We start from the raw sequence: 12528 nt of genomic DNA, 5'->3' as shown, positions 1-12528 counted from the left end.
AGGCTGGTAGGGGAGTGGTTAAGGGGTGATCTGGCTGGCAGGCAGAAGCAGTTAGGGGGAATCAGGAAGGCAGGTAGGTGAGCCGTTGGGAGCCAGCAGTCCTGGATTGTGAAAGGAATGTCCAACTGCTGATTTAGGCCAGATCCTAGTGAGATTGGGCCTAAACGGGCAGTTGGACATCCTTTGAGGGGTCCCAGATTGGAGAGGGTGCAGGCTAGGCTGAGGAACACACCCCACCCCATGCACAAATTTCATGCACCGGGCCTCTAATGGTAACGTAAAGGTTGAAGAGCATCAAGGAAATCATAGTACTTTGCCACTCTTTCCTCAAATACCATAATTTTAAAATATTTTTACATTATATTCAAACCAAACAGAAAACTAATGTCATTTGGTTTTAAATGATGGGATTTAGTCTACTTTCTTCAATACAAAATAAATAATTTATTTTTGTAAGAAAATACACAACATGCTATCATTTTCTGCCACTTACTCTATCTGGACCCATGGATAAGTGCATTAAAGTATAGTAATCTTGGCAGAATTTTAGCAATATGCTGCAATTTGCAACCTTTAAAATTTGATTAAAGTTGCAGATGCAATGGCTAACTAACGTAAACTGCTTGCCTCTCTTCATGAACTCAGGTTTGGAGTGCTAAAGAAATGAGATGGATGTGGATGGTTCTAGACCAACCAAAGATCTACGAGGGAAAAAAAGGGGGCATTAGAAATGTGTCGCAAAACCCTATGTTTTTAAGAAACTGCAGCTTATAAAAAGCAAGTGCCAAGAACAATTTATAGGCGGTTGGCTACCCACATTGTCTTTTGTATTTAATTACTATTTCAATCAGCAGGTCATGAAAGCCACAGCGCTTCATCAGAAACAGCCTGAAAAATTAAAGCAGTAAGTCTGGGAATGCATGAATACAGGCTAGCCAAGCCCTAAGCATTATCTGTTTCCCTCTTGTACCTTGTGAATTGGACAATCACCAAAAGATCATTGGGACTGATATTGGGATGCTCCCTGTGAATCAAAGTTACCTAAAAATGATGTAGGAAAGTAAGTGAAGTGTGGTTAGCACTCCATTCTTTAACTTCTTCGACATAAATTTAAGTTATAATCCAGTTCCACCATTTTAATAGCCAAGATAGCAAAGAGATCTCATGCAACATGAAGCTACATGGGAAAATAAAAAGACATATAGTGGGTACAAGCAATTCAATTCATTCATTCTACAAAGTTTATGTTGTACTTAGTACTTGCCACAACTAAACTAGGCCCTGCAGCGGTGGAAAATAACCAAATGTCAATAAAATCTCTGCCTCCTTAGACATTATGGTGCATATGGTTTTTGTGTAAAATATATACACTAAAAATTACATTGATGATATATCAGATGACAGAGCTGAAGAGGAAAATAAGGCAAGGAAATTTTCAATTACAGCTGGGATGGACAGGAATGTCTTTAATGAAAAAGTGGCAGTTGTGTAAAGATTTGAAGGAATCTCGTAACAATATTCCAGGCAGAGGAAACGACAAATAATGCGCATTATCCATTCTTTATAGTAGAACAGGGAAATGCCAGGTAATTCAGACTAATAATGAAGGGGAGAGCATATGACAAGCCCTGAGATGTCATGGGGACTTTGGGAATGAGTTTATGGACTTTGATTGCACTTGGAGTTAATAGGAAGCCACAAGTATTATGAGCAGGAGAGCGATTTATAAATTTAATAGGATCATCCTGCCTGCTGTGTTGAGAATAGCCTATAGGAGGCAAAAAACAGAAGCTGGGGCTTAATTAAGAAGTTATTGTGGTAGTCTAGGTAAGAAATAATATTTTTATTATATTGGCAATGAAGGAGGTAATAAAAAGTGGTCTGCTTTGTATTATTCTGAAGATAGAACTCACAGTGTTAGCTACAGTGATATTCAAGAAAAAAGAAGTAGTTAAGAATAACTCCAAAATTTTTGTTCTGAATAAGTATAAGAATACAGTTTCTATTTAATGAGGTAGGAGATACAGAATAAGAAGAACAGGAGAGCCTGACCACTGTGGCTCAGTGGTTGAGCATCAACCTATAAATCAGGAGGTTACGGTTTAATTCCTGGTCAGAGCACATGCCTGGATTTTGGTGGGGGGCATGCAGGAGGCAGCTGATCAATGATTTTCTTCCCTGATTGATGTTTCCATCTCTCCTTCCCTCTCCCTCCCTTTCTGAAATCAACATAAAAGTGGAAAAGGAGACAAGAAGAATATGAGCAGCTCAATTTTGAAGCTGATGATTTTTAGATTCTTATACGACATCTAAGTGGATGTGAAAAGTAGGCAACTGAAGGTAATGTGCTGATTTGGGAAAGGCTCAGAATTGAGTATTAGTTTATTTAATTAACCCTCCCCCCCCCAAAAAAAATATATATATAGCTAGTAAAGAGAAAGAAGGAAAAGGAAAAGAGATAGATGATAGGTATAGCTAGCTAGATAATAGCAAGAAAAGGAGATCAATAATAAACCCAAATTCACTATAATATATAGAATTAGAAGTATGATGACCAGCAAAAGAGACCAGGTAAAAAATGAGTGATAACAAAGCAAAGTGAGGAGAGTGGACATCATAAAAAGCCAAGAGAAAAAAGTACTTTAGAGAGGTGGAGTTTTCACTTCTACTATAGGCCCAGTAAGATGAAGTTAAAAATGGGTCATTAAATTTATCAGAGTGGAGACACTTGAGAACTGATAATAATCTCTCAAACTTCCTGTGTAATAGGCTGCAAGGGACAGCATAATAAATTCCTGATATGAAACACGATGCACACCAAGTCCCCAACAATAATCTGAAACATTAAACCACATTACAAAAAAGAAAATTAGATAGTATAACTGGAAAACAAAATACAAATAAACAGTCCTTATTTTACAAGATAACACTGATTAACTTAGAACCCTTTGCGTGCCATATGGGCTAAAGTAGTAAAGAGATTTTATAGACCTGAACATATTTCCCCCCCCAGAAAATGAAAGAAAATTAGCATGTAGAGTGTTAAGCATTAATAACAAGAAGCTAAATATAATTAGCAATAAAGTAAACCCAATGATACAAGAAGGGTGAATATTAAATCAAGAAGATATATAAAACTAAAATAGATTAGAATGGGTAAAATTAATAAACAAAATAAGTATTATTTAAGAAAATTGTTATTAAAAACAACAACAAAACAAATTAAGGAAAGGAAAGGGAGTGGTTCAAAGAAACAATAAACAGAAACTATGAAATAAACTTGTTTCAGAAATTTTATCCTTTTATTCTTTGGTAATCCTCACATAAGTATATTTTTCCCATTGATGTTTATGGGGAGTGGAAGGGAGTGAGGGAGTGGGAGTGACAGGGAAAGAGAAGGGGGGGGAGAGAGAGAGAGAGAGAGAGAGAGAGAGAGAGAGAGAGAGAGAGAGAGAGAGAGAGAGAGAGCGCGCGCCATCGATGTGAGAGAGATACATTGATTGGTTAACTCTCTTCCACCTGGGCTGGAAATTGAACCTGCACACCAGGTAGGTGACCTTAACTGGAAATGGAACCCATGACCCTTCTGTGCACAGGTGGCACTCTAACCATTTAGATACACCAGCCCAGGGCTGTTTCAGAAATTTTAAATGTAATGATCGATTCCATGAACATTAAATGGAAAAATATGAAATGGATAAAGTTTATGAAGTTTACAATCTGCTAAAGTTGTGATAAGAAATTTCAGTGCTACAGAAAACGTCTGAGAACTTGCAATGGAAATCAATCATCCATGTGCTATTGGGTGCCCACTGACAAAAATCTGAGCACCGAGCAGGTTTTAGGCAGCATGTATCAGATTTTAAAGAACTAGGTCATTTCTACCTCTCACACATTTACCTAGGAAATAGAATATGTGAGAAATTTTTATTCAACTCAATTTATGAATCTAATATATTTTCACAACAAAGTTTTACCGTGCATTAAAAGAAAAAATATATAAGCAAAATATCCTCATGGAAAGAGTTTGATAATCCAATTACAAATAAAATTAGCCAATTTTATTTCAAAATATATTAAACATTATTCATTGCTTTAAATAGGTTTTATTCCATGAAAGCAAATCACTTAGCATTGGAAAATTTCAATAAGCAATTCACGAAGAAAATGAACGTGGACATTCCAATATGACGTTTTTGAGAAAATGTCAATAGTGTGAAAAACAATCTTAAAGTTCAAAAATTAGAGATATAAATAAATAAACTCATAGAAAATAGGAACAAATAAAAGCTTCTTTAGCTTGGTATACTATGTAAATGCACTTTAAGACAATGAATGAGAGAGAAGTTGCCTGGCTGGTGTGGCTCAGAGTGTCAACCTATTAACCAAGAGGTCACAGTTTGATTCCCGGTCATGGCATATGCCTGGGTTGTGGGCTCATATCCCAGGAAGAGGCATGCAGGAGGCAGCCAATCAATGATTTTCCTCATCGTTGACGTTTCTATTTTTCTCTCTTTCTCCCTACCTCTCTAAAATCAGTAAAAATATATTAAAAATAGAAAGAAGTTATAACAAGTAAAGTTCACAAGGTTTTTGCTTCCAGCTTATTCTATACCCAAGCTCTAATGAGCAGGTTACTCATATCTAAATGAAGACGTCTGTGAGAAGAGGATTGCCGGAGCTGACCAGCAGACCCTGAGTGGTGGATGGATGATTGCTCTGACACAGAATGGCTGTGAAGGAGAGGGCTACGGGACTGCCTGGCTAAAGGAACCTGACAGCCTCCATCACCTGCCTTGTCAGGCTTTTATTGTAACAGCCGTTTGAGAAAAAGTTTATCTTTTAGATAAAATCAGTAGGGTAAGTAATATTGGGGAGGCACGTGTGTGCAGTGTCTTTTAAGCAAGGACACCTGAAGATTAAGCATAAAGATTCTGGTAAACACCTTAGAGTCCACACACACATAGACTTGTTTGCAAAGGTCAAGGAACAATTAGGGGCAAACTCCCCTAAGTTGGAATTCCGATAACCAGGCAGGCTCCTTTTTTGGAAATGTCCTCCTTACAAACTTTCCAACCAAATCTTCTGTGCTCCCCCACAGGCCATTGTCTTATTTCTCCTGAGGTTCATCAAATCTTTGGTCAGAGACAATTTTGGGTGGGATTAGGAAATAGAAGAAAAGGGATGGTTATAAAGGTAATGAGAATCTATAATAGAATTTAGTACACTTGAGTAAGGTGATTTGGGTGGCACTTTGTATGTTTTATGGAAGATGAATCAAAGACACTGTGGTAAATGAAGTTGTGAAAGAAAGGTGATTAAAGTAATCTAATCATGAACAAATTTGGACCAGAGTGAATATAGTAGCAGTAAACAGGACATACTGGGAAATATTTATATGACTATATATGTACATATTTGAGTATATATTGAAATTTGAGATAGATTTTGTTTGTATTTTTTATTAGCCACGTCACCTTTATTTTTATTATACTTGACATATTTTTCTTTATTGATTAAGATATTAGATATGTGTCCCTATCCCCCCATTGCTGCCTCCCCACTAAGGCCTTCACCCACTCCCCTGGTGTTGGTGTCCATTGGTTAGGCTTATATAAATGCATACAAGTCCTTTGGCTGATCTCTCCCCTTTACCCTCCCCCTGCCCTGCCTTCCCTCTGAGGTTTGACGGTCTGATTGATGTTTCTCTGTGTCTGTATTTGATTGTGTTCATCAGTTTATGTTTTTCATTATATTCCACAAATGAGTGAGACCATGAGTGATATTTATCTTTCTCTAACTGACTTTTTTTTCACTTAGCATAATGCTCTCCAGTTCCATCCATGCTGTTGCAAATGGAAAGAATTCCTTATTTTTTACTTCAGCATAGTATTCCATTGCATATTTATAGATGTACCACAGTTTTCTAATCGACTCATTTATTAATGGACACTTAGGCTGTTTCCAAATCTTATCTATGGTAAGTTGTGCTGCTATGAACATAGGGGTGCATATATCCTTTCTGATGGGTGTTTCTAGTTTCTTGGGATATATTCCTAGAAGTGGGATTACTGGGTCAAATGGGAGTCCTAATTTTTAGTTTTTTGAGGAAGCTCCATACTGTTCTCCACTGGCTGCACCAGTCTGCATTCCCACCCACAGTGCACGAGGGTTCCTTTTTCTCCGCATCCTCAACAGCACTTGTCATTTGTTCATTTGTTGATGATAGCCATTCTGACAGGTGTGAGATGGTACCTCATTGTCATTTTGACTTGCATCTCTAGGATGATTAGTGATTTTGAGATTGTTTTTCATATGTCTCTTGGCCTTCCTTATGTGCTCTTTTGAAAAGTATCTATTTAGGTCCATTATCCATGTTTTGATTGGGTTGTTTATCTTCCTTTTGTTAAGTTGTAGTAGTTCCCTATAAATGTTGAAGATTGAACCTTGATCAGTCATACAGTTCATAAACCAGATGGATGAAAAATATCAATAACTTATGTAAGAGCCAAGAAGAAATAAGAAGTGATATAGCTGCAATAAAAAAAAAAAACACTTTGGAAAGTTTCAACAGTAGACTAGGAGAAGCAGAGGACTGAATTAGTGGATTAGAAGACAGAGATGCAAAACACACCCAATCTGAACTGCAAATGTAGAAAAAAATTAAAAGATAGGAGGAGATCCGAAACCGGTTTGGCTCAGTGGATAGAGCGTCGGTCTGTGGACTGAAAGGTCCCAGGTTCGATTCTGGTCAGGGGCATGTACATTGGTTGCGGGCACATCCCCAGCAGGAGGCAGCTTGTCGATGTTTCTCTCTCATTGATGTTTCTAGTTCTCTATCCCTCCCTCTTCCTCTCTGTAAGAAATCAATAAAATATATTTAAAAGAAAAGATAGGAGGAGAGCCTAAGGGAGCTTTGGGACAACACGATACAAAGCAACATATGAATAATAGGGGTGCCAGAACAACAGAAAGAGGAACAAGGGTTAGGAAATGTACTTGAAGAAATAATGTCAGAAAACTCTGATGTGGGGAAGAGAAGAGTCACATAAGCACAGAAAATCCTAAGCAAGACCCACACCAAAACATGTTATAATTATGATGGCAAATGTTCAGGCCAAAGAGAGAATCTTAAAGGCTGCAAGGGAGAGACAGAAAGTTACATACAAAGGATCTCCCATTAGATTATTAAATGATTTCTCAATTGAAATAGATTTTAATAAAGATTAACATAGAGGAAGAATTTTCACAAAAATACAGTTTATGATTACAACAAACATGAATAATTTTATATAGATCCCAAGAAATTATATTTATTTTTTGTAATTTTTAAATGTGATATGACATTTAATTGTAAACTTTTATAAAATTAGAACTTGCCTTAGTGTATGTAACCAAATGCAGATGGTTATGTTAAATTTATTTATCTTTCTTGAACTTTCTAAGTTCAGTGACGAAGCAATGACTTTTTCCAATGATATAAAAAATGTCTCTAACATTTGTAATTTTTTGAAGTTCAGGATAAATGTCAAACCAAGAGATATTATAGCACTTGACAATAGTTTTCAAAATCAAATTTTATCTTTAGTGTTCTATATAATAGACCATTTTTTCCAAAGAAAATGTTTCCATGTCAAATTTTTCATAAGATAACTTTTCAAAAGTAGAACTAAATTCATATCTTATTTAATTGATTATTAAAGAAAAACAATTATTTTTAAATAAAGTGGATCTACCTTATATTATAAGTTTAAGGAACTGTTGGTGTCATCATTATTGAATCTGTTTGACTATTACATCATTTAAAATCACTATTGTATTATATAATTTATGCCTATACTTTTTTTTGCTAATTTTTGCTGATAATCTGTCACAAATTACATAGATTAGTATGTAAATAGAACTCTATTCTGGCCTTTTGCTTGAAAAATACACACAATTATATTTATAAAAAGTAATCATCTTCATATAAAGCAAGGTAATCTTGAATAATCCTTAGATATGATCCAAAGTTGTACAATACACATTTTGGAGGAGAACTGGAGCAAATAACTGTCACAGGCATTTGCCTAACAAGACATTTAGAATGTGAATTGCAGTATTGAAATAGGCCTGCCTTTTTATTTCTGATAGCAACAGAAAATAATGTTTGGAGTATTCAGTAATAATAATTATTTTTCTTCAGAATTATTGATGAGGTAATCAAAAGATTCTTCAATTATTTTTAGAAAAGATGTCAAAACTGTACATAAATGAATATATAAAATTATTTAACTTATTTTATTTTATAATGTAACAGCTTTTTTTTCTCACCTTTACATTTTTATGGGTCTGTGTGAGTTAGGTTCCTTGTGGAAATACTTCAAAGGCTCATGTTTAGTTGGGTTGAGTTTGTAGTAGAATTATTTCCGTAAAGTATGGAACATGAAAGAGCTAAGCCTCGGTGGATAGTGTTTCTTGAAAGAAGTCCTGGCTGGTGAATGTGATGCCTTAGGGCATTTCTGGATCAAAAATTTGAAAATGTAGCCCTCATTCATCATTCATTTACTCATTCCTTTCCTGCCCAGTTCCATTCCAAAACCTAAGCATACAGAGCTAAACAAAGCAAACAAGTTCCTTTCAATCATTTTTACTTGGGAAGAAACAGGCTCCAAGCAAGTAAATTAGAACCAAAGAATATAAACTCAAAGAAAAATACTTCTATGATAATTGGTAATATGAAAAAAATATTAATTTTATAATAAAATACAATCACTCAAATCTAATCATGTTTCTTCCTTTTGTTTAATACCCCAAAATATTTCAGCAAGGGTGGAATAGAAACTGTTCTGAGGTTACAAGCTTATTTTCCTGTCTCATAGATCATTATACCCATTAGCTTGAGATTGGATTAAAGGGAAATAAAAAGAACCATAGAGTAAATATATAAGTACAATAGTAATCCATTCTGATACTATACCTTCTGATAGATAAAATTCCAATCAGTAGTGCTTCAAACTCTTCTCACTCTCCAATTTGTCTCTCTTCCCCCCAAAAGTATCTGATAAAAGCATATAATTAGCAAAATTATCCAGATCTTTTTTTTGTGAGTGTACACAGTTCAAACATAATGCATCAAAATTAGAAAAGATAGTCATTACATTTGTGAACATAAATGAATATGGCAGCAACTAACCATCCTATCATAATCCTATTTTCTCTTTCCTGCATTCCAGTTTGCATAGTCCACATTCCCATATTGCTATCCCTGTTCCTCGGTATATATTCCCAGTGTCTAGGTGCCAGTTTTTGAGGATGGACATAGCTGGTGACAGATAGGATCTTGGTCCATGGCATGACTTCACTGCTCTTAGATTTTCCCTAGGCTTATTCTGAGGAAATTAAAAGTGTCTGTTCATGACTCAGAACATCAATGAGACAGATAGCTTGCCCTGCCTGCCCAAGGCTTCGACAGTTATAGCGATTCTCTTCTATTAATTTTTACCCACGAGAAATCTTTCTATTCCTGACTCTCCCATCATTTCAAAAATAATGTCGTCGGTAGTAGGGGCTAGATTATTTCCTCAAAAGGCACAAAGAATACATTGTGATGTCTAATTATTACTCAAAAAAAGATCATATGTAAACAAGTGACAAAGTAGTGAAAAAGATTTAACAAATATTCTTTGAGCAAAACACTCGAAATGTGAAAACAAATATCTTTGGGGAAATGTCCCTAATATGAGATAATTATTAAAATATAGGAACACACACACCCATAAGAATACGAGAGATTCATACCACTCGGAAACTCCACACTAACACGAGGTGGAATCAAGATCATCTCACGTTCTTAACAGAATGAGTTCCTCTTCCTCTCCATTCCCACTCACAGCCTCAACGTAACCAAATGGTTCAAACATCATTTGCCCCAAACCTCTCATGACCTATATCATTGTTTTGTGTCATTCATTATGACACAGTTCAAACATAATGCATCAAAATTAGAAAAGATAGTCATTACATTTGTCTGACAGTATTAACATATATTTGTCTCTACTTCCTCTATTTCATCTAATATTCCACTCCTCATCAACTCCATAAAACCTTTCAGTAGTGGTGTCTGGAATTCACACCTTCAGCAGCATAATCTCTAAGCTTTATTTCTTCTGTTATGTTCATATCACCCTGTTGTACCAACTGATACATCCCTGTCCACCAGAGAAACTGTTTTCCTGCAGGCTTCTCAAGTGATAGTGGTGAGACATCCCACGTTTTGCACTCCATTTCTACTGGTGAATGATATATAGTCTCCTTGTTCAGTTTTCCTCTAGTCCATTCAACTTCTCGCACTCCTTAGGATTGTCAAACACATTTCAACAAAGGGACTTTGAACTTGTTACACCATCTACCTGGATAATTATTTTCTTGGTAGGTATTGGCTCAGTCCCTCTCTTCAAGTTCTTTGCTTAAATGCTACTTATTCAGAAAGCCTGCCCTTGCCACCATGTATAAAGCAAAAGTATCCTGAACTTCAAGCCCTTCCTATGTCTCTGCCTTTGTACCATAACTGATATCACTACTTAACACATACATTTTATGTTTTTATTGTTTTTTTTTTTACTGTTGTGTTCCCAGTCCTAGAACACTGTCTAGCATCCTATCTAATAAAAGAGTAATATGCAAATTAACTGTCACTCCAAGACACAATATGAGGTCAAAGATGGTTGCCCCATGTGGACACAAGATGGCCACCACAAGATGGCTGGCAGAGGAGGAAGTTGTGGGCAGTTGGGGGTGATCAGGCCTGCAAAGGAGGGCAGTTAGAGGAGACCTAGGCCTGCAGGGGAGGGCAGTTGGGGGGGGGGGCAACCTGCAGGGTAGGGCAGTTGAGGGGAACCAGGCCTGTAGGAGAGGACAGTGGGGGGAGGGGGTCCAGGCCTGCAGAGGATGGCAGTTGGGGAAGACCAGGCCAGCAGAAGAGGGCAGTTGTGGGGGGACCAGGCCTACAGGGGAGGACAGTTGTGGGGGGACCCAGGCCTGCAGGGGAGGGCAGTTGGGGGCAATCAGACTGGCTGGGGAGTAGTTAGGCATTGACCAGGCTGACAGTGGAGTGATTAGGAGGTGATCAGGCTGGCAGGCAGAAGTGGTTAGGGGCTATCAGGCAGGCAGATAGGCAAGCGATTGAGAGCCAGCAATCCTGGATTGTTGGAGGAATGTCCTACTGTCTGTTTAGATCCGATGCTAGGATTGGGCCTAAATGGGCAGTTGGATATCCCTCAAGGGGTCCCAGATTGGAGAGGGTGCAGGTTGGGCTGAGGGACACCTCCCCCCACACACGAATTTTGTGCACCAGGCCTCTAGTATAATATATGATTAAAAAGTATTTGTGGAATGGATTAAGGAGCAATAAATAACAATATAGTCATATGTATATTCATTCCCTAGATATACTCATAAAACAATCTGAATGGTATATAAAAGTTCTTTCTAAAATAATATCATAGACATAGTGGCTATGCATAGAGTAAATGGTGTATTTTTAACACTCTTCAGGTATCTTCCAGGATTGTGATGTTGAGAAATATATCTGTCTAGCAAATATGAGCAACTTGGTATTGTAAAATTCTATAATTTTATACTTTATATGAATTAGAAGCTATTTCTTCTCTACATTAGATCTTCCATGTCTTACTACATAATTAAACAAACATATGCCTATTTTATTAGAGACTAGAAAATTATATTCAATGTGAATAGCTAAAAAGATGATTTAATAAGATGTATGTATCAGTCCTGGCCAGGTGGCTCAGTTGGTTGGTTGGTTAGAGTATCATTTGATACACCAAAAGGTTGTGGGTTTGATTTCCATTCATGGCACACACCTAGGTTGCAGGTTCAATCCCCAGTCAGAGTTCATAGGAGACGTAACTGATGAATGCTTCTCTCTCACATTAATGTATTAATATAATATTTCTCTCTCTCTCTCTCTCTCTCTCTCTCTCTCTCTCTCTCTCTCTCTCTCTCTTTCTCTCTCAAACTCAGTAAATATATCTTTGGGTGAGAATAAAAAAATAAAAAATAAATAAAAAGATGTGTGTATCAGACACCAATATAGTGGTAATCTTTTCTTAATTTTTCATCACCATTTTTACTTTATATTTGTTTATTTTATGCAAATATAAAATATTTGATAGGTAGTTTAAAGCATATAGATATGTTAGGATTATAATGCTTTCTATTTTCTTATCAGTGAATATACATGAGAGGTACCTATGCTAATTAAGATCTATCTAATAGCCTATATAAAGTAATTTAAAATATAATAGTTGGACATGTTATAACAAAAATAAGTTACTGGGCAAAATTCATGGAAATAATGATTAGTATGTTTTTAATTCTATGAATTAACTTATTAAATTATCATTTTAACTTTTACTTTTATGCAGAATGCATTATAGAATCAAATAATTTGGTTTAATTGCTTCATAAGTACATAAGTTATTCACAATTCTGTGTCTAGAACTATTTTTAAAAAAAAATATATTT

Source organism: Pipistrellus kuhlii, unplaced genomic scaffold, assembly GCF_014108245.1.
Source record: "Pipistrellus kuhlii isolate mPipKuh1 unplaced genomic scaffold, mPipKuh1.p scaffold_m20_p_3, whole genome shotgun sequence".
Lineage (NCBI taxonomy): Eukaryota > Metazoa > Chordata > Mammalia > Chiroptera > Vespertilionidae > Pipistrellus > Pipistrellus kuhlii.
This window is presented reverse-complemented; position numbering follows the sequence as displayed.